Source organism: Myotis yumanensis, unplaced genomic scaffold (genome assembly GCF_028538775.1).
Source record: "Myotis yumanensis isolate MYYU_CA2020_CCGP unplaced genomic scaffold, mMyoYum1.0.hap1 SCAF_4, whole genome shotgun sequence".
In the NCBI taxonomy this organism is placed as follows: Eukaryota; Metazoa; Chordata; class Mammalia; order Chiroptera; family Vespertilionidae; genus Myotis; species Myotis yumanensis.
Window position 1 is genome coordinate 18,972,807 of NW_027223755.1, and position 19,626 is coordinate 18,992,432.

Sequence of the window (19,626 nt, forward strand, 5' to 3'; positions counted from 1 at the left end):
ATAATTTTTGTTCACTTGGTATTTTTTAATTAAATCCTTAGGTCATAAAGTTTGCCCTGTAAATAAAATCCTTCTTGCATTTTGCAAATAAAAGTTACCTGCTGCAGCCCAGCAGAGCTCAGTGGTTGAGCGGCAACCTATAAACCAGGAGATCACGGTTCAAGTCCCTGTCAGCACACATGCCCGGGTTGCAGGGTTGATCCCCATTGGGGGTGTGTAGGAGGCAGCTGATGGATAATTCTCTATCATCATTGATGTTTATATATCTCTTTCCCTCTCCTTTCCTTTCTGAAATCAATAAAATATATATGTATATATATTTTTAAGTTACCTGCAGAAGTATTCAGACAACAAATGTTATGCTATGTCTTCATGAAAATATTGAACGATTTGCGGCTGAAACAAAATGGGTTGTTCTTTTGGTTAAGTCTTAAACCACAGCGAGTATTACATATGAAAAACTGCAGCAGATGTGGTAGGGTCTCCCACCTTCCTTTTCCTGCCCTTTACATTGCATTATAATGAAGAATTGAAATATAACTGAGTGAGAGCCCACTGCAAAACCATCTCTTCCCCTTTTGAATAATGATCTTCTGATAGTGAAAATGTGAAATGATGAAAAGGTTAGAATATGCCATAATTCATTTTTGCAAAGGTTATAATTGCCTCACTATTTGAGTCAAAATCAAATCAATGCTTTCATTCTTCATATGTTAGCCAGATTAGTGTCAGATGAATACAATACAGTATTTGTTTCAATTCTAAGGATAACAGGTTACTGCAAACCTTTCATCTTAATGACTTTCCAAGCTACCTCCTGCTTGAATATTTATTTCTTTAAAAGTCAACCAACCATTTAAATCATTTCCAAGTAAAACAAAAAAGTAATCTACCTCATTTCAGGAAATGTGTCTCATATGGCTGTTTAAACATTGGCATGAGGATGTAGAGGGTTTGAAATCAATTGCATGCTTTCAGAATGTCATCTGCAGCACTTGATCTGAAGTATCAACCCATGAGCACGGAAGCAGAGAGAGAGGAAATTGCTTCAATAACATCACAGTGATATTTCATGACATTTTGTATTTCAGGACCAATGGGAAGCTAAGAAATGCTGCTATGATATTAGTGTTAAATATTGCAACCTTTAAGTGATCATTCACTTTTCAAAACATACTCAATTCAATTAAAATATGTACAGATTTGCATCATAGAGAACTGTCACCAATCGACGCTATGAATAAACACATTTACCTCCGTCTCCCACTCCTGGGATGATTACATGCTTTCTCGCGGGCTGTGCCATTCTCTCTGAAGCCTTCCACTTGCATCACTGTCACCTCTGAGTTTGAGGCCTTGACAACCCAGGTTTACTGTCAACATATGATATTAAGAAAGAGATCTAACTTTTGAATAGTGTAATAATATTAAATCTAAAAAATTGCATGAGGAAACTAAAATCCTTACCCCACATATCAATGAAAACCTTCTATTCTGACAATAGATGCAGAGGTGCCAAAATGGTACACTTTCAATTAAATTTTTGTCAATTGTCTATTAAATTCTATGTACTTAAAACAAAATGTTGTCATCTCACAGTCCTATATAATAACACCCCATGGCTCGTTATTAACTTTAAATGCTTTACAAATTTTAAAACGAATTACTTATTATTATTATTATTATTGTCCTGGAGAGATCCTTGAGGAACTGTTCAAGTCTCAGGGAAACTTCATATTCTGAAGATACTTTATCTGTGTAGCACATGATACATAAAATAAGAATGATTAGTAATTGTAGATATAATAATTGATAAATAAATAATTTTCAATGCTTTTAATTGGAGAAAATTCATATTATTTATTTTGATCAGTTTATAACTCACATTTTTATATTTGGTTCTCTCTTCCTACAAAGACATCAATTCTAATGTAAGTGATTAGTGTAGGAAAGGACTTTTCAGCCTCCTTCTCCCATATAATTTCTGCAATAATTACCGCTTAATACTTTTGTCTAAGTTGGATTAAGTAACAATATATGATAATAGACTCTCCTAGTGAGGTCTATTTTCTGGCATATGGTATGTAAAATATTAGTTTTCTTTTTTTGTTATATTTCACTGATTTAAGTTGAATTAAAAAGTTGAATACATTTTCAGGAAATATAAATAGATAAAAATGCAGATATTAGAGGAAAATTAACACTGAATACAGGGAAAAACACGGGGTAAAGGATGAGTTTCTTGTTTTCATTGCTTTTAGCCAGATTAGTCAATAGGGAAACTAAAATTTCAGTAAAAAATCCCACAGCCTCATCCTTCTGAGGAACCAGAAGACAGAGTTGAGGCAATCGCAGCTGCTGGAATCTGAAATGAAAATGAAAATCTTAGAAAGAAGAGAGACAGGAAGGGGAGGCCAAAATCTCTGTAAACATTTGCACATATATACATTCGAACACTTTTCTCAGATTCTTTATTTATGAGTTTGCATACTCATTCAAATGTATTTGTAACCCCCACATCAATACTTGAGTTACTTTCAGGAGCATTCATGGACAGAGCAGAGCAGCAAAAACCTTGAGCCCTCAGATAGGTGTGGTCTCAAATGAGGCTGAACAAGGCCACACTCATCCTTCAGGTTTCAGCTTTTGTACTCAAAGTAGTATCCCTTTTGTGGCCTCTTTAGTGCCATGATGTTGTTGTTTTGTATTTTCATGCTTTTTGTGGCCGGTTTCCTTGCTTATGATGGCTCCAGAATGTAGTGTTAAATTGCTGTCCAGTGCTCTAAGGTTAAGAAAGCTGTGATGTCCCTTGCAGTGAAAATAGGTGTGTTAAATCAGTTTTGTTCAGTTTTTAGTTATAGTGCTGTTGGTAGAGAATTCCAAGTTCAGAAACATATACTATATACTGAATAGTGTACCATTTACAATAAAACATGGTTATGGATCTATCAGGTGACCAGAGGCTAACAGGAACCTAATTCTATATTTCCTCTCAGAGTAAAAGAATAATTAATGATTAAAACCTTATAATATGATTGATACCCTCTATCTTCTAAAACAAATACAAAATATATATAGCTAAATAGCAAGCATACGAGGTAATTAAAGGGCTAGAAATTAAGGATGGCACCTCGTGAGTCTATTGTTGAGCCCCCTCCCCATCTCTTTTTGCATCTACTAAAGGAAGATTAGATTTATAGTAAATAAAGTATGGACTAGAACAGTACATGGTGAAGTTTGACGTTAACTATAGTAGAATAAACCTTTCATAATAGATATACATTAAAAGAATGTTCTGTTTTCCTGGTTTTAATAAACAGAATCTAATTTCATCTAGAGAATATATATATAGCTATGGTCAATAGAACAAAGGAGACTGAATCTTCCAAACAAAATGCATTGACCTCTTTTAATTTCAACAATGGCTTACTCCATGGTATAAATGATACACATATGGTAAGAGAAGACAGAAAAATAAAACAAATGCTAAAATGTAATTGACGTTTAGTCTGCTTAAACATCAGAAATCAGAAATCAACTGGTAAATATATTTAGAATTCATATTTATATTTTCATTGTATCTCTATGATATTTTTACCTAATATACATTTTAAAATTGGAAAGTGCTTTATGTTAAAAAGAGTTTACCCCCATATACATTGCCACTTAACAAAAAAACATTAAACAAATCATTTTCAGGAATTTCATAGCAAGTAAAAATAGTTTAATAAAATGTAGACATAAATTTTGTCATTCCCCTCCTCCACCCAGGGGGCAAATGTAAGCTTCAAATTCTATTTCAGAGTGAGTTTCATGATTCTATTTGAGAAAAAAAAATCTTCAGGAACCAATTAAAAATCTACTTTGGGGACCAATTTTAGCCTGAAGAAATGAGCAATTTAAAGTTAATTCAAGTTACTTCTTTAAAAGTAGAAATTTGCTTTCTAGGGGTTGGGTGTATTATTTTTGGGGGGTAGATTTAACTTTTCCAAAACCTGAGAATTCACACAAATTTCAAAGACATGCTGTAATGCAGACACGCAAAAGAACTGGAGAAGCACAAAGGTAATGAGTGAAATTCAAAGTTCGAGACGTGGTTACCTGAAAGACAGCAGAGTTAGAATGTTAAAGAAAGTAGGAGAAGAAATCCCAGAGAGTGGGGAACAGGAGCAAGGAAACATGTGCTGAAGGGAAATCAAAAGTGTCAAATTTGTAGAAGAAAAAAGTTGCAAGTAAAATAGTTGTGTAGCCAGAAACTGTGGAGAAAGGTAAGGGATTATTTTACAGATGAGAATGGAGGCTTTTTTTCCCCCTCTCACCTAAACTTTAATTAGATCATTAAGGTGATAGAGTCATACAACAAATTTTTTAAATATGTAAATTATTTTTATATGTTACTTTTTAAATATGTGATTCAGATATTTTTGAAAAGCAAAGACTAGATACACCATCTTCTAATTATATTTTAATCCATTCTGTCTCTCTCAATTTTAGACAATAGGTTAGAAATCACAGAGGTCATAACAATAAAGAAATGAAAAAAGAGAAATGAGAGCAATCAAATCCCAGTTTTTGCACAGAATAAGTTCTAAGAATAATTAGTTTCAGCAAACTGTTCTCCTGTTCCTTCATGGTTATTAGTCATAACCTTGATTCTCCCAAAATTTAAGTGTGGATGCAGTGTTTTAAAAAGATAGGGAGCCTGGATGGTGTGTCTCAGCCATTGAGAAACCACCTATTCACCAGGAAGTCAAGGTTCGATTCCTTGTCTGGGCAGATTGAGGGCTCTATCCCCATTGTGGAGTGTGCAGGAGACAGCCAGTCAATGATTTTCTCTCAATATTGATGTTTCTATCTCTCTTTCCTTCTCCCTTCCTTTCTGAAATCAACAAAAATATATTTTAAAGATATTTTCTATTCTTCTCCATGGATGCCAAGAATCTAAGAAAAGCTATATACTTAAATAATATAGTAATGAATATTACCATAATATCCTTTTTGAGGCCCTTCCAAAATCTGACTATTAAGTAATCTTATACTTTTATTATTTTAAATGATTTTATCTTTCTTACCTATTAAGTTGATTCTTTTTAATTGGAGATGTTGATTTTTTTTCATTTTTCTTTTTTAAGAATGAACTCCATATTTCTATCATAACCTAGGAACTCCTAAGTCCTATTTGTATTGCAAAAATGTCTTCTGGCCTCACTGAAATAGACCTGCATGCAATATATAGTCAAGAGCATCATGAGTGAACTTTCTGATCATAGGTAATCATATGCAGTCAATGTAAATATTTATTGTGAAGTAATTTCCAATTTTAGGTCCACATGGTACCAACAACGCTTTTGTTCAGGATTTAAAAACATCTTTTGTTTGCTTTTTATTTAACTGTTGCCTAAAGAATAACACTTAAAAAAAGGAAATAAAATCTCTATTTATGGTAAACTGAAACATATTTGCAGGATATAATACATTGAAATATAGTTACATTTGTGATTCCTGCAAAAAAATAGCAATGTAAAGAAAACAATAATTCTAAATAGCAAGTTTAATTTGAACTCGACTTATTTAACTTAATGTGGCTTTCTCTTACTATGCAATTTTTTTCTAATATTGTCACAAATGGCAGGGGAAGTGGAGGGTTTAGAGAGCAACCAAAGGACTTGTATGCATGCATATTAGCATAACCAATCGAATTAAATAGTGCCTGGCTAAAATCAGTGGAAATAGCCGCCTGGAAATTAATCCAAATTCCACGGGCAGGAGAGGGACTCTGAGCAGTCTTTTGTTAGCTGGCCAGCAGCCATTCACAGGCTAACAGTTTGGTTTGTGCACTCTCCTGGCGCTGTGAGTTAATTTCAAACACCTCGGAATGTTTACTGTCATATATATCAAATCAACTTATTTAACATAACCAGATTTCTTTGTATTGTACATATAAATGTCTAAATGCAAACTAAAATTTGAAAAGCTGTATGTAGCAAATTAAAAAAAAAAAAAAAGAACATGATCATAACTACTAGTATAAACCTGAATGTCCATTCCTGCCCATTCCTGGCGGTGGCAATAATTAGTCCTCAACAATGATTCAGTTACAGCCTCTGGGTAATTATTATTTCAGTGGCCTAAATGTCAAGAGAGTGTGACCCATGGTTGTTACTAGGACAGACTCTGAATTACGGCTTATTGTTCAAATCATTCAAGACATGCTACAGGAGCAATCACGGAGAGATTCAATGTTTCTTTCAGTCTAGAGAATTCATAATTTCTAAATAAAATCAACACTTTGCGTTTGTCACTGAAAAAAAAGTTATGTAATGCAAATTATATGATAGGTTAAAAGTAAAATAAAAACCAACACAACAAGCAAAGCCAGAAGTGTTGGATCCCATTTCCTACCCCATGAAAATGATTTGAGTTGGCATCCACAGCTCTACGTGGTAGAGTTAGACTTTTGAATCAATCCCAGAGGTTATGGGACAATATAAACAGACTAGAGGCCTGGTGCGCGAAATTCTTGCACTGGGGGGTGGGTCCCTCAGCCTGGATTGCAAGAGAGTGCAGGCCAGGCCAAGGAACCCCACTGGTGCAGGATCAGGGCCGAGAGGGATGTGAGAGGTTGGCCAGCCAGGGAGGGACTGTGGGAAGGCTACAGGGCCTGTCCAGCCTGTCTTGCTCAGTCCTGATCAGCCAGACCCCAGTAGCACGCTAACCTACTGGTCAAAGCGTCTGCCCCTTGGTGGTCAGTGCACATGATAATAAGCGGTTGAGCAGCCTTAGCATATCATAGCATATTATGCTTTGACTGGTTGAATGGCCGACCAGACATTTAGCATATTAGGCTTTTATTATATAGGATGTGCCAATTTTAGAACATTGATTTAAGTGTATTGGAAAGACCCAGAATGGGTGTCTTGGTGCTAGAAAATAGAAAGTTTTCTCATAAGATGTTTTCTTATATACAGTAGGTCCTCAGTTTATGTCGGAGATCTATTCCTACGGTGCAACATAACGCGATTTTTGCCGTAAGTCGGAACCCACTTACATAAGTACCTATGTCACTCACATGGAGCACATACACAGCAGTAATGAAATGAAACAGTAAAAAAAATAAAATAAAAGAAAGATAACAATTCCTAACCTTTACTTGTGGTAAATAAGTAATAAAAAACATAAAGCACATACATACATACATCAAAATGACGGAACTTTTCTTTTTTTATAAATAAATGGGAGATGGTGACATAATCACAAAACAATGTACATCAAGTCCAACATAATCCGAGAACTGTCTGTAGCAATACTTAAGAGAGTAGGGGTAAGTCCAATTTCATCCTTTCCACCATGGCAACACATAATCATAATCCCACTACTAATCAAAGGCACATTCTTTGACTAGAACAAAATTTAAAACGTGTAAAATTTTAAGACTCACATATATCATTCAAGCAGTAAGGATGACATTGAGGAATGGTTATAATAGTCCATCTATGGTATACAAAATGATTTAATTAATATTTTTGACAGAAGATTAAAAATATACAAATGGAACCAGTACTGAATTTCTAATGAGGGCTCATGTAATAAATAAGCAATGCAAACATTATTGCAAGTGGTCAGATGGATTTTTATTGCCATGAAAATAATATTTTACTGTCATAAAAGCTACTAGAAGCAATGTTATCAAACATGAGTGATAATTAAGCTTTGATTTTCTGTATGTGTGAAGTCAATATACCAAAGAAATGCAATAGCTTCAATTATGCTTTTGTAATTTAAAATATTTTCTTCTTGAAATTTCTAGAAAAACATTCTGCAGTATCTACCAATATATCATATTGGAGAATTTAGTCTCATGAATTGAAATCAGAGTCTAAAGGGTACATTAAACTCATTGAAGATATATGCATTTTTGTTTACTTAGATAAAAAGAAAATGATACTTGTAAAAAAATAAAAAGGTGGATATTGTAACATTAATTCAGGCATTATATTTTTAAAATCTTACTTTACAGCCCAAGCTGGTTTGGCTCAGTGGATAGAGTGTTAGCCCTCAGAAGGGTCTGGGTCAAGGGCACAAACCTCGGTGGCAGGCTCCATCCTCAGCCCTGGTTGGGCAGCAGGAGAAAAACAATGGACTATATTTCTCTCTCTGTGTCTCCCCCCTTCCACTCTCTCTTAAAAAAAATCAATGAAAAACATATCCTCAGGTGAGAATGAACAAAAACAACAAAATATTACTTTACAAAAGAGTAAAATCCTTTTACTTGTTATTTGTGAAAATACATAGCATGCACTTCAGGTTCCACAAAAGACAAATAATTTAATGATCACCTCTATTTAACAAACATATTTTCTAAAAATAACAACACACTAGTCATGTACAAAAAGGGCATTACTTCTTGTTTGTTTGTTTTTTTGAGAGGTAGACTTGTCAGACAAATCTGAAATCAATATGGAAGATGGAATGAGGTGGAAGAGAGAGGATCCAGAGACCAGAAAGAGCAGGACACAAAAACCAGTTAAACTAGGACGCTACCAGCTTAAAAGGAAATGTGGAGACTAAGAAGAAAATAAACTGTAAATGTAAAAGATGACCATTTTTATCCAAATGGGAAAGCACAGATAAAAATATCAGGCACGAAAAAAGAAAGTACAAATGTTGCAAATCTTATGAATAAAATGAATGAATATCATTAATAATTTAAGATAGTATACTTGAAAACTTACATGAAATTCCTAGGTAAACATAACTTACCAAAACAGAATCAAGAAGCATTTAAACCTTATTTGTTTAATAATCATTTAATATTTTAATGCTTAAACATCTTCTTATAGGAATTGCCTGGGAATGGCCATGGCTGGGGGCCTAGGTGAGGAGGCCTCAGAACTGAATTGCTGGGGCTAAGAATGGAGATCATGTGTGAGCTTCCAGCTTCAGACGGGACATGGAGCAGGTGAGGGTTGTAGGCCTGTGTCTTGACTGCAACTCTGAGCTGCCATGCATTGGCTGAGCGCCAACTCTGGTGTGTAGAGGGCAACTTTTCCCCATAAAACCTGCATTGTAAACCTTTTATTCAAACATTAGTAATGCTTATTACTTGGCAAAACTTTCAGAACACTGAGTATCTACAGGGCAGTTTCATCTTGGGTAGATAGTTTATTTGGTTAGAAAAACATCTTCTTTATATTTAACTAGAGGCCTGGTGCACAAAAATTTGTGCACTGGGGGGGGGGGGGATCCCTCAGCCTGGCCTGTGCCCTCTCGCAGTCTGGGACCCCTCAGGAGATAACAACTTGCTGGCTTAGGCCTGCTCCTGGGTGGCAGAGGGCAGGCCCAATCCCCAGGTGCAGCCCCTGGTCTGGCTTAGAGCAGGGCTAATTGGGGAGTTGGGGCTCCACCCCCTGTCATGCACAGAGCAGGGCGGATTGGGAGGTTGTAATGCCACCCTCAGTCACGCTCAGGGTAGGGCCGATTGGAGGGTTGGGGCACTGACCCCTGTCACACTCAAGGCAGGGATGATGGGGAGGTTGCGGTGCCACCCCCTGTCATGCACAGAGCAGGGCCCATCAGGGGGGTTGGGACGCTGCACCCTGTCACACACAGAGTCACAGGGGGACCAGGGGGTTTGGGCGCTGCCCCCTGTCACACTGATCCGGTGCCAGGAGGCCTCGAGGCTCCACTGATCTCAGTGCTGGGAGGCATATTACCCTTTTATTATATAGGATAGAGGCCTGGGGGCCGGCTGGTTTGCCCAGAAGGGTGTCCTGGATCAGGGTGGGGGTCCCCACTGGGGTGCCTAGCCAGCCTGGATGAGGGGATGATGGCTGTTTGCAACTGGTCACACACCCTTCAGGGTGGGGGTCCCCATTGGGGTGCCTGGCCAGTCTGGGTGAGGGGCTGAGGGCTGCTTTCAGGCTGGCAGTTGTTGACTGAAGCTCCCAACCGCTCCTTTTTTTTCTCTTTTTTTTATTTTATTCTGGGCCAGCTTTAACTCTGGCTCTAGCTCTGAGGCTTCCGCTGGTTTGTTTGCATTCTATAATTGAAACAATGTATAACTCCAGCTCTGAGATCTTGGGGTTTTGTTTAGCTTCTATATTTGTTACTAAGTTTCTTAGAGTTGCAGCTCAGAGGCCGGCAGCGGAGGCGGGGAAAGTTAGAGTCCTCCTTCACTGCAGCAAGCAAGCTTCATGTTCGCTTCCAGCTGCCTGGCTGCCGGCCGCCATCTTGGCTGACAGTTAATTTGCATATACTCATTGATTAGCCAATGAAAAGGGTATCGGTTGTACGCTAATTACCATGTTTCTCTTTTATTAGTATAGATTGCAAAGTTCTGAAACAGGTTGTGCACACTCTGATTTGAACCTCAGCCCCCACCCCTCTGAAGCTACTATTTATTTTACCAGCCTCGATACTGAAGGCATTCAAAATTATTACCACTTTTCCCTAGCCGGTTTAGCTCAGTGGAGAGAGCATCAGCCTGCAGACTAAAAGGGGAGCAGGTTTGATTCCGTCAAGAGCATGTGCCAGGGTTGCAGGCTCAATCCCAGTAGGGGGCGTGCAGGAAGCAGCCAATCAGTGATTCTCTCTCATCATTGATGTTTCTATCTCACTCTTCCTCTCCCTTCCTCTCTGAAATCAATAAAAGAATATTTTTAAAAATTATCATGACTTCCACCCAAACAATAGTGTTCTAAACTTTTCCTTATCCAGTGCCTGTCTCATACTTTAAAATATTGACAAAGTTTCTACATAAATATTCATAGCAGTAGAGTTTTTTAGTACTTTTCCTGGAAAATTTTCAACATACCAAATGAAAAAGGGAAATTTCTTATGTCTGAAAATGTCAGCGGCATTTTTATTTGGTTCCTTCAGTTACCAGTAGCAATATTCCTTCTAGCCTTTCACTCACAGGGTCATCAAAATTGACTTCACATATTTGACCAACTGTATTTTAATATTCTGAGATTCTCTGTTACAATATATTTGATTTTCCCATATCACATGCTATTTACCTGAGATAAGCCATTTTTATTAAAGATTGGAGTGAACTAATTTTGAGTAACTGATTAGAATGAAATATATCCCTGAAGCTAAAAGGTTAGTAACACCTTATAGGACAAAAACTTATTGAATTCTAATTAGTAACTATTGAACACAAAAATAAACAACAGAATATTTTATAGTGTGGGTATGTGGACTGTTTTATTGTTTATGGGTACATTCCCACCTAGAAAGACAGATGGATCTATAACTATGATTAAAATGAGCTCATTACTTTGTTTGAAGTGACTTCTCTGGACAAGTTCCATAGATCATAATAGCATTATACCTTTCAGTTAAGCCTGAAATGGCATGTTAAAATAAAGTCATCCATTAAGTTAATTGCTCTAAGCCAACCTACATTTTGAAAAAAACAGATATGAAAATTAATAGCCAAAAATGTCCCAGCTGCTATTTAGCTTAGAATAATCTAATTTTATAACTCAGATTAAATTGATATTTGTCCACTTATTATACATTTTTATTTGCATATTCTCTTACATTTTTCATTAAAACAGTTTGTTATATATGTTTTTACCATATATACACACACTTTGAAAAATTATAAAGGCGGTGTTTATTAAAATATATTTTATTTGCAAAATTGAGCTATCAGCTGTTAAAGTGTGTATATATTTTTGGGGGGACGCCATGCAGTATGAAAAGGTGGGGGTGGATACTTTCACAGTAGTGAAGTCTGACAAACACTGCTTCAGCCAGGTGACCAAGGTCAATATCCAGAGTGATAGTCATGTTGTGGCACAGATGGCCCTTGAACAGTATGAACTGTATAGGTCCACTTATTTGCAAATATTTTTCAATAAATACAATCAGGCCAACATTTTGCATCTGCACATTTCCAGTGGTGGATCAAAACCACTGTTTCAATTCTCGAGGGGTTGAATCCCGGTATGCACAGGACTGAGGGAGGAGTCAAAATATATACACATTTTCAATTGAGTGGGGGTCGGTACCCTTCACCTCCACATTGTTCAACTATACATACCTTTGATATGGTGTAGTGGTGATGCCTCTTTCACTGTGCTCTTCCTCTTCAAAACATATGGCACAAGCCTATTCATAAGAAAAACATTAGATAAATCCATATAAAGAAACATTCATCAAAATACCTGAGTGGTATGCCACAAAACTGTCAAGGTTATCAAAAACATAGTCCGTGAAACTGTCATGACAAGAGGAGACTAAGGAGGTAAGACAACTACGTGTGATATGATATGTTTGTTGAGGTCCTGGAAAATAAAAAGGCAAATTAGGTAAAAAAATAATAATAAATCTGAAAAAAATTCACTTTAGTAATAATAAAGCATCCATACTGGTTCACTGATTGCAATCATAATGATGAAAAATATTAATAATAAGGAAAATTGCAAACAGACTATATGAGAACTCTTTATACTATCTTTGCAATATTTACATAATTCAAAAATGGTACTGAATAGTTTAATTATAAAAAATGACCATAAAAATAATTCCAGAATTTCCAGTTAGTTCAAAATGTTATCAACGTATGTGTTTTCCTGAATGATTTCTTTTTTTTCCATCTTTCAATATTTTTTAACTTACCTGAAATTCACTTCATATAGTAACCATGTGTTGCCATATTTTCAACATCCTTCTTGCTGCAGAATCAATTATATATTGAGTTATAATTTTTGATATTTTTTTCATTGTGCATCACTGAAATTTTTACTTGTTCCTACAAGTTATCAAGTTAAACATTTTTATAAATGTATTAATTTTTATGAGTCCATTAGATCCATAACATATTAAATAGTGACTGTTGTAAGAGGAACGGACAACTTAACACATACCATCCTAATGTGCAATGATGTTGTGGCGCAATTACGAATGGCATTCATAAAATATGTATCTTAATTACAGTATTAAAGTTATTATTTTATTTTTGAGACTGCAAGGTATATTTGTTATCCTGCTTAACACTATAAAAATCTTATAATTTTAATATATTGAGTGTCATATTTTTTAATATTAAAAAGACTTAGGAAGCAATTTTCAGGGGAAAAAAATCTCAATATTTTATTGAATGCAAAATGCAAGACCAGGTCCACCTTGTCTGTATTCTTTATTGAATTAGAGATTGTGCACAAATGCCTCGCCCTTCACCCTATCACTCAAGTGAGAAATACTTTAATATGTATTAACTCCCAATCTATGATTCAAACAAAGCAAACTGCACAATGGCACTATCTGAATATAAAAGCTTTACATATTTTTCAAAGGAAGCTAATAGCTAGTCTTCCTGGTAGAGCAAAAATACACTTTTAATGGGTCATAAGTACTTTCTTCAAAATACAGCTGAGATTGTTTCAAATATTTAGTTATCAACAAGTACAACATTTTTGTTTGCTTATTAGTAAAAAAGTTGGGTGGCTAATTGCAGTTGGTCTAAAAAAGTACCTCTTGGTTGGTATCATACCTAGAGTTCTACTTTTCCCTTTGGCATACATAAAGCATATAATTAGTCAAGGGAATAGTCATCAGTAAAACAAATCATTAAGCAGAAAACAAAAATGTCAGCACATGTACAATCAATTAGTTGCAAATGAAGAACGAATACCTAATAGTTACAAATATTAGCCTAGACTTGGTTCTAGCCATTGTAATCACTTTCTTCTTACTGCTAGCAGAGGTCACTTGTTCGTCATCTAAGCACTCAGAATATTCTGAATCTCAAAAATCAAAATGTTGACTTGTCTATTCATCATTCTGTTTTGAAACAATTCAATCCCAAAACTCTTACATTCAAGTGATCAAGGTAGGTAGGTATCTGCATGAAGCAGAGAGGTGAAGACGTCCAGTAGATAGAGTCCGAGCTTAATGAAGAGGGCCTCTGTCAGAGCCATAGGGAGAGGAGGGCACCCTGGAGGTGGGAAAGACATAGGTGAATGCTGGGGTACTGGAGCATGAATGGGATCATCAGGCAGTTGTCAGAGGGTAGATTGCAGGTTTCAGCTACTGGACGAGATTGGTTGCACACAGCAAGGTTAGTCAAATAAGCCTTGAACATATGTGGTATTTTTTTTTTGGTAATTTTCACATTTCTAATTGATCAAACTTGCTTTTTATTTATGAACAGCATGTAGTCATATATCTTCTGGGTTGAATAATTAATTTTGGCTGCCATTTGGGACTTCCGGCTCTTCTCTACTTCTATACATGATATAAATTCTATTTATACCTGTGTATGCCCCTATAAATGTGCTGCAGGATCATCTCCTAGCAATGCTGCACCTGTATATTAGCAAGGGGGCAGGGTCACCTTCCGCTCTCCCACTAAAACGAGCCTCCAGAATTTTTCAAGTAGATCATTTCCCAGTTACAGAACTGCTGAGCAAGAGCAAAATCTACACAGTGCACTATTTCGGTGTTGAGAAATTGAAGAAACTGGCATACAGAAAAATATAAAAGTCAAGAACATTCAGCCACAAAAAAAAATAGTTTCTCCATACTTTTAGTAGAATAGAAAAATAACCTTTGAAAGCCCTTCTCCATAAGCTGTTATGCCATACCACACAAGCTCAACCTACAAAGCGTGAGGGTCACTGCTTTTGTCTTACCATCCATCTCATCTTTAGGACTCCATCGACTTTCTTCTTTCAAATGTCTCAAATATTGAATTCCAATTTCCTCCTTACAGACAAATATCTCATAAAGATGTGCAAACTGTTACACAATGGCTGTTTGGGAAGAAATCATTACAGTCCATTATTTAATTCACACTGAAGGAACAAGCACTTTTGGATCAGAGGGGACGGTCTATAGAGTAAGTTGCTGCCATAGTTCCTTTTGGGGATGTTTCCAAATAAAAGTTCTATTCCTGGATGATAGGTGTTGGTATGACATTTTTAGAAGCTTCCCACTATTTTCTTACAAGTTCTTTGTATGTTATGCATACATGAACTGTATTTTACAGAATCCATCGTGCTCACATCACAGAAACAGAGGAAGGGCAACTGTGAGAAGGAGAAATACACTTACGCACATTTTCTTTCCATTTAAAAAGAGTCTATGCTCAACTCTGTTGAAAATTCACATTGCATAGTGCATGACATTTATGCTGAAATCAGGTATGAGTAATGTAAAAATGAAGGGTGAGTTTTGATGGCAGATTTTGCATTTATTACCTCTTTCTAAAGAAAGGTAATGAAGCAAGAATAGTCACAAATAATAAGAAGCAGTTCAATATACAACAATCTCCACTATCCTTCAAATTTCAGCTCTATAGAGAAATATTCATTTCTTTCAGTCTTGTGTAAATATATATAAAACAGCCTCCATTTTTTGAAGAGCTGTTCTTACATGATCTTCCGTTGTCAGTTGTTTCTCTATGACCTCAGATAATATAATTGGAGCTTTCACTCACCACTTGATATTAATTCAGACTCAGAGTCCATAAATGATTCATTCATTCTTGGATTTACTCATTTCCATCCCTATAAATTGTTCTTATGTGGTCCAGTTAGTTAAAGTACTGTATTGTTGACTATTTTCAATGCTTACAGGTAATTTAGTGTCAAAGAAAGAAAATATTTTTCACCAGAGAAAATTACATGATCAGCCATTAGTGAAGGATTGTTCTAAGCGAAATAACAAAAATGATTCTTATAACCGAAAACCTAGATAGGGATAAAGTGAAGTATTTCAAAATTTCTTTAAGTGAAGTCTCTTTAATTTCAAAACTACATTGTAATGATATGATGGACAAATCAGTCCCACTTATAACTGAGACTTTTTGCTTAGGGTTTGTACAAAAATATTAGATTCACACACCACACACACACACACACACAATCTCCAAAGCACCTTGATCATGATGATCAGTCCACAATGATCACCATCAAGAAATTCATTGTCCCATCTGGAGAGCTTCCATGAGGTTCTGAAAAACATGTTGTCAGGCAATTCAGAAAACATCTTGGGTCCAGTCATCTATCTGGGTGGTATCTGGTATGAAGAAATGAAGAGCTCTATTCCCTTTCAAGTCAGGGAAGAAAAAAATCTCATTTTATGTTGTCTTTAAAGGCTCTTTATTCCCCCCTCACCTCCTCACCCCCAATACATATCATTTGTTATACTTGAGATTTTCAGAAGGTAGCAATTGCTAATGGAAACAGGGAATGTTTGCTTTGGATATGGCAAATGTCCCTGGAGTGAGAGATTATGTAAAAACTGGAACATGTTTGGATTAGGAGAAGGGGAATGATAGGGGGAAAGAATAACAAAATGCATCCCTCAACAAATTAGATAGAAACAAAAAACAATGGATAAGAGGGGTGAGGATAATTTTTGTTATCTGAACAATAATATCAATGGTCATTTATATGAGCTTCCCATAAGAATAAATTATGTAAAATCATAATTAAAGAAATACATAATTATGTTATTTTTCATAGAAGAAATTTTAAAAATATTTTATTGCTTCAGAAGGCAGTGCATGTAATTGTTTATTTATTTTTCTTAAAACAGTTCTTAGTGGAAATAATTGGAATAGTCAAGTTAGGTGGGAATATGCAATCACATTCTAAATGATGTTTCTGTAACTGATGTGATTGAGCAAAGCTAATCTTGGATGAAAAAACAAACAGACATGGGAGATCTCAGACATGGTCTTAATGGACCTATTTCTATTCATTATTCAATAACCTTTACTGAAGACAATATTTTAGGAAGTAAAGTTACTTTCCTTCTACTTCATGTTTATGGTATGTTAAAATAAAAATGACAACTTGATTAGCAGATGATTTCTATTGCCTTCTTCGCTTGCATGCTTGGATGAAATAAGCAGCCACGTTGGGGAAACCCACTGGCCTGGGACTGAGGGCGGCCTCATCTCAACAGGTGGTAGATTGAAGAGGGCCTCCAGCTGGAAACCCACAAGGAGCTGCAGTTAGCAAGCAAATAACCCACAAAGAAATGCATTGGGCCAACAAACCCATGAACTTGGAGCGCATGAGCCTCGAATGAGAACATAACCCCAGCCTAAAGAAAACATTCCCTGCAACCTCCTGAGCGATCCTGAGGCAGTGGACCAGGTAAGCTATGTTTGGAACCCTGACCCTCAGAAATTGTGATGCAATCAATGTATGTTGTTTTTAGCTACTAAGTTTTCTGAAATGTGTTATGAAACCATAGATCACTAGTACATTTCTGAACATAGTTTCTTACCGCAGTTCTGACAAATTTCATATGTCCTTGACTTTCTGTTGATCATATATACAGGAACCTCCTAATTCTTTTGTTAAGTGTCAGCCATAGCCCTTTTAGAATTACAGATTTATGTCTTTAAGAAAGAAAGCATTCTTAATCTGAAAATGTCTTCATTCTTATAAAACAGGCATTACTAACATTTCAATTAAAAAATTTCCTTGTTTTGGGGGCTGTCTTATTCATATATGTTTATATATACACATATAAAATGTATGTCATATGTAATTTATATACACCTACACATATTTGTTTATGCATATATATTATACATACACACAAACATTTTATATGCATATATATATATATCTGTGTGTTTATATACAACCCTACATAAAATTACCTAGTCATGATAAATGCATGCTAAAAGTATATTGCATTTAAAATATAAACCATAGTCATGATTATTCTTAAAATTATTTAGCATTGCAAATGCCAACAAAAGTCAGTATTACTGTACATTTTATCATCCACGACCCAAAATAAAATTATATGTCTATTGTGATTCTGACATACGGTAGTAGCCTTTGCATGACAATCTTGCTCACATTCAGCATTTGCAACACCAGATTGCTGCTTCCTGTGGAATCTGAAATGGCATGAATAGTAATTTTTTATTACATGTAAGTCAGTGGGCTCTCAGCCCTGTATAGGACTTATGTTCACCTGCTTGAAAACCCAGGTGCCAATGCCATAATGTTTAATCTCTTTTTGTAGATTTGGATGAAAACTATTTTCCCCTTCCCTTCTTTTCAAATTGTTGTAACTATTTGGAAGCACAGAAGCAGTAATTCATGAGTTTCATGGAGTATTTCAGTAGAGAACTCTGCCTTTTAAAGCTTCTAAAATACTTTTCCCCCCACTAAAGGCTAAAATAGACATGTTTATAATTTGGTCCTTTTTCTCTTCTTCAAAATATTACAAGGAAATAATGCTTAATTGTAAATACAGATGGATCCAGAGTTGTTTAGCATAGACACAGAAAAATGTTTTGGTGTCAATTCTCAGAAGCTATTAGATTCTTATTACTTCTTCTACAATTTTTATAACTTTATCTTTAATGTTTAAATCCATTACTTATTTTATTAATTTTATTTATTATGAGATTAGCATGATTTAATTTTTTTCGTACAATTATCTTGTTTTTCCAGCACCATTTGTTGAAATAACCATCATTCCCCACAGAATTCCATTAATAGATAACTTGCCATTGTATTAGTTTCCTGAGTCTACTGAAGCCATGTGCCATGAACTGGGTAGCTTAAATAGAAATGTATTGTTTCTCAGTTTGGGAGGGAAGAAGTCTGAAATCAGGGACTAGCACAGTTGTCCATTTCTGAATGCTGTGAGGAAGAGTTGGTGCCAGGCCTTTCCTCTAACTTCCAGTGGTCTCAGGCGTTCCTTGACTTGTAGATGGCATTCTCTCTGTATATTCACATTCTCTTCCCTCTATGCATGTCTATGTCTGTGTCTAAGTTTCCCTTCTTATAAGAACACAGGTATATTGGGTCAGTGTTCAAAAGGAATATTGTTTGTTATCCTCTCCTTGACTACTGCATACGCAGAATTTGGTTTAATGTAACAGAATATTCAACACAAATATTATTCCACAATGTCTACAATAATTATACAATGAAAATGCATTTCATTTTTGAAATCCTATTTAAATCACAACAACAATATTGACTAGCATGTATTAGTCAAGCTTACTATATTCTTTGTGCTATGGTACCTCTGATTCCTCACAAACACCCCATGCTTACACATTTAAAACTATCCATGAAATAGGAAATGATATGCCATATTACTGATAAAGAACCTAAAGCACAGAAAGTCTATGACATTTCCCAAATGTCAAATGGCTAGTATTGTAGAGACAAGATTTATGGGCAGATTTAACTAAACCCAGACTCCACATCTTTAGTGCACTAGGCTGCATCATATCTTTTATAAGAAATATGCAGAAATAAAATTGTAAGTATTGATGTGATAAGGGAGTTAAAAAGGAAGTTACTTTAGCACTTTATTATAATATATCAACTTAGAAACAACAATTTCACAGCATTAGGTCTTTAAAATATTTGCATCCAGAAACATCTTTTCATTTCTGTCTTTATATTTTCAACTGAGCATAGGTTCCTGCTAGTAAATTTCCAAAAAAATAGTGTATTATATATGTGATTTTTTTGTTTGCTATAAATAGAAAACATAAAACATTTTTTCTAAGTCTTGGATGATAACAGTAGAAACTGGTGCAGTGAAAATTCTTTCTCTCTCCGTGTGTGTGTGCACATATATTATAATGCACATATAATATATGCACATATATTATAA

At 35.5% G+C, this 19,626-nt stretch overlaps 1 pseudogene; it reads right to left on the bottom strand.

The window, feature by feature from the left end:
- LOC139008427 (ecto-ADP-ribosyltransferase 3 pseudogene) overlaps positions 1-16,017 on the bottom strand; it is a 54,096-nt pseudogene extending 38,079 nt beyond the window's left edge.
- Positions 16,018-19,626: the final 3,609 nt, after the last annotated feature.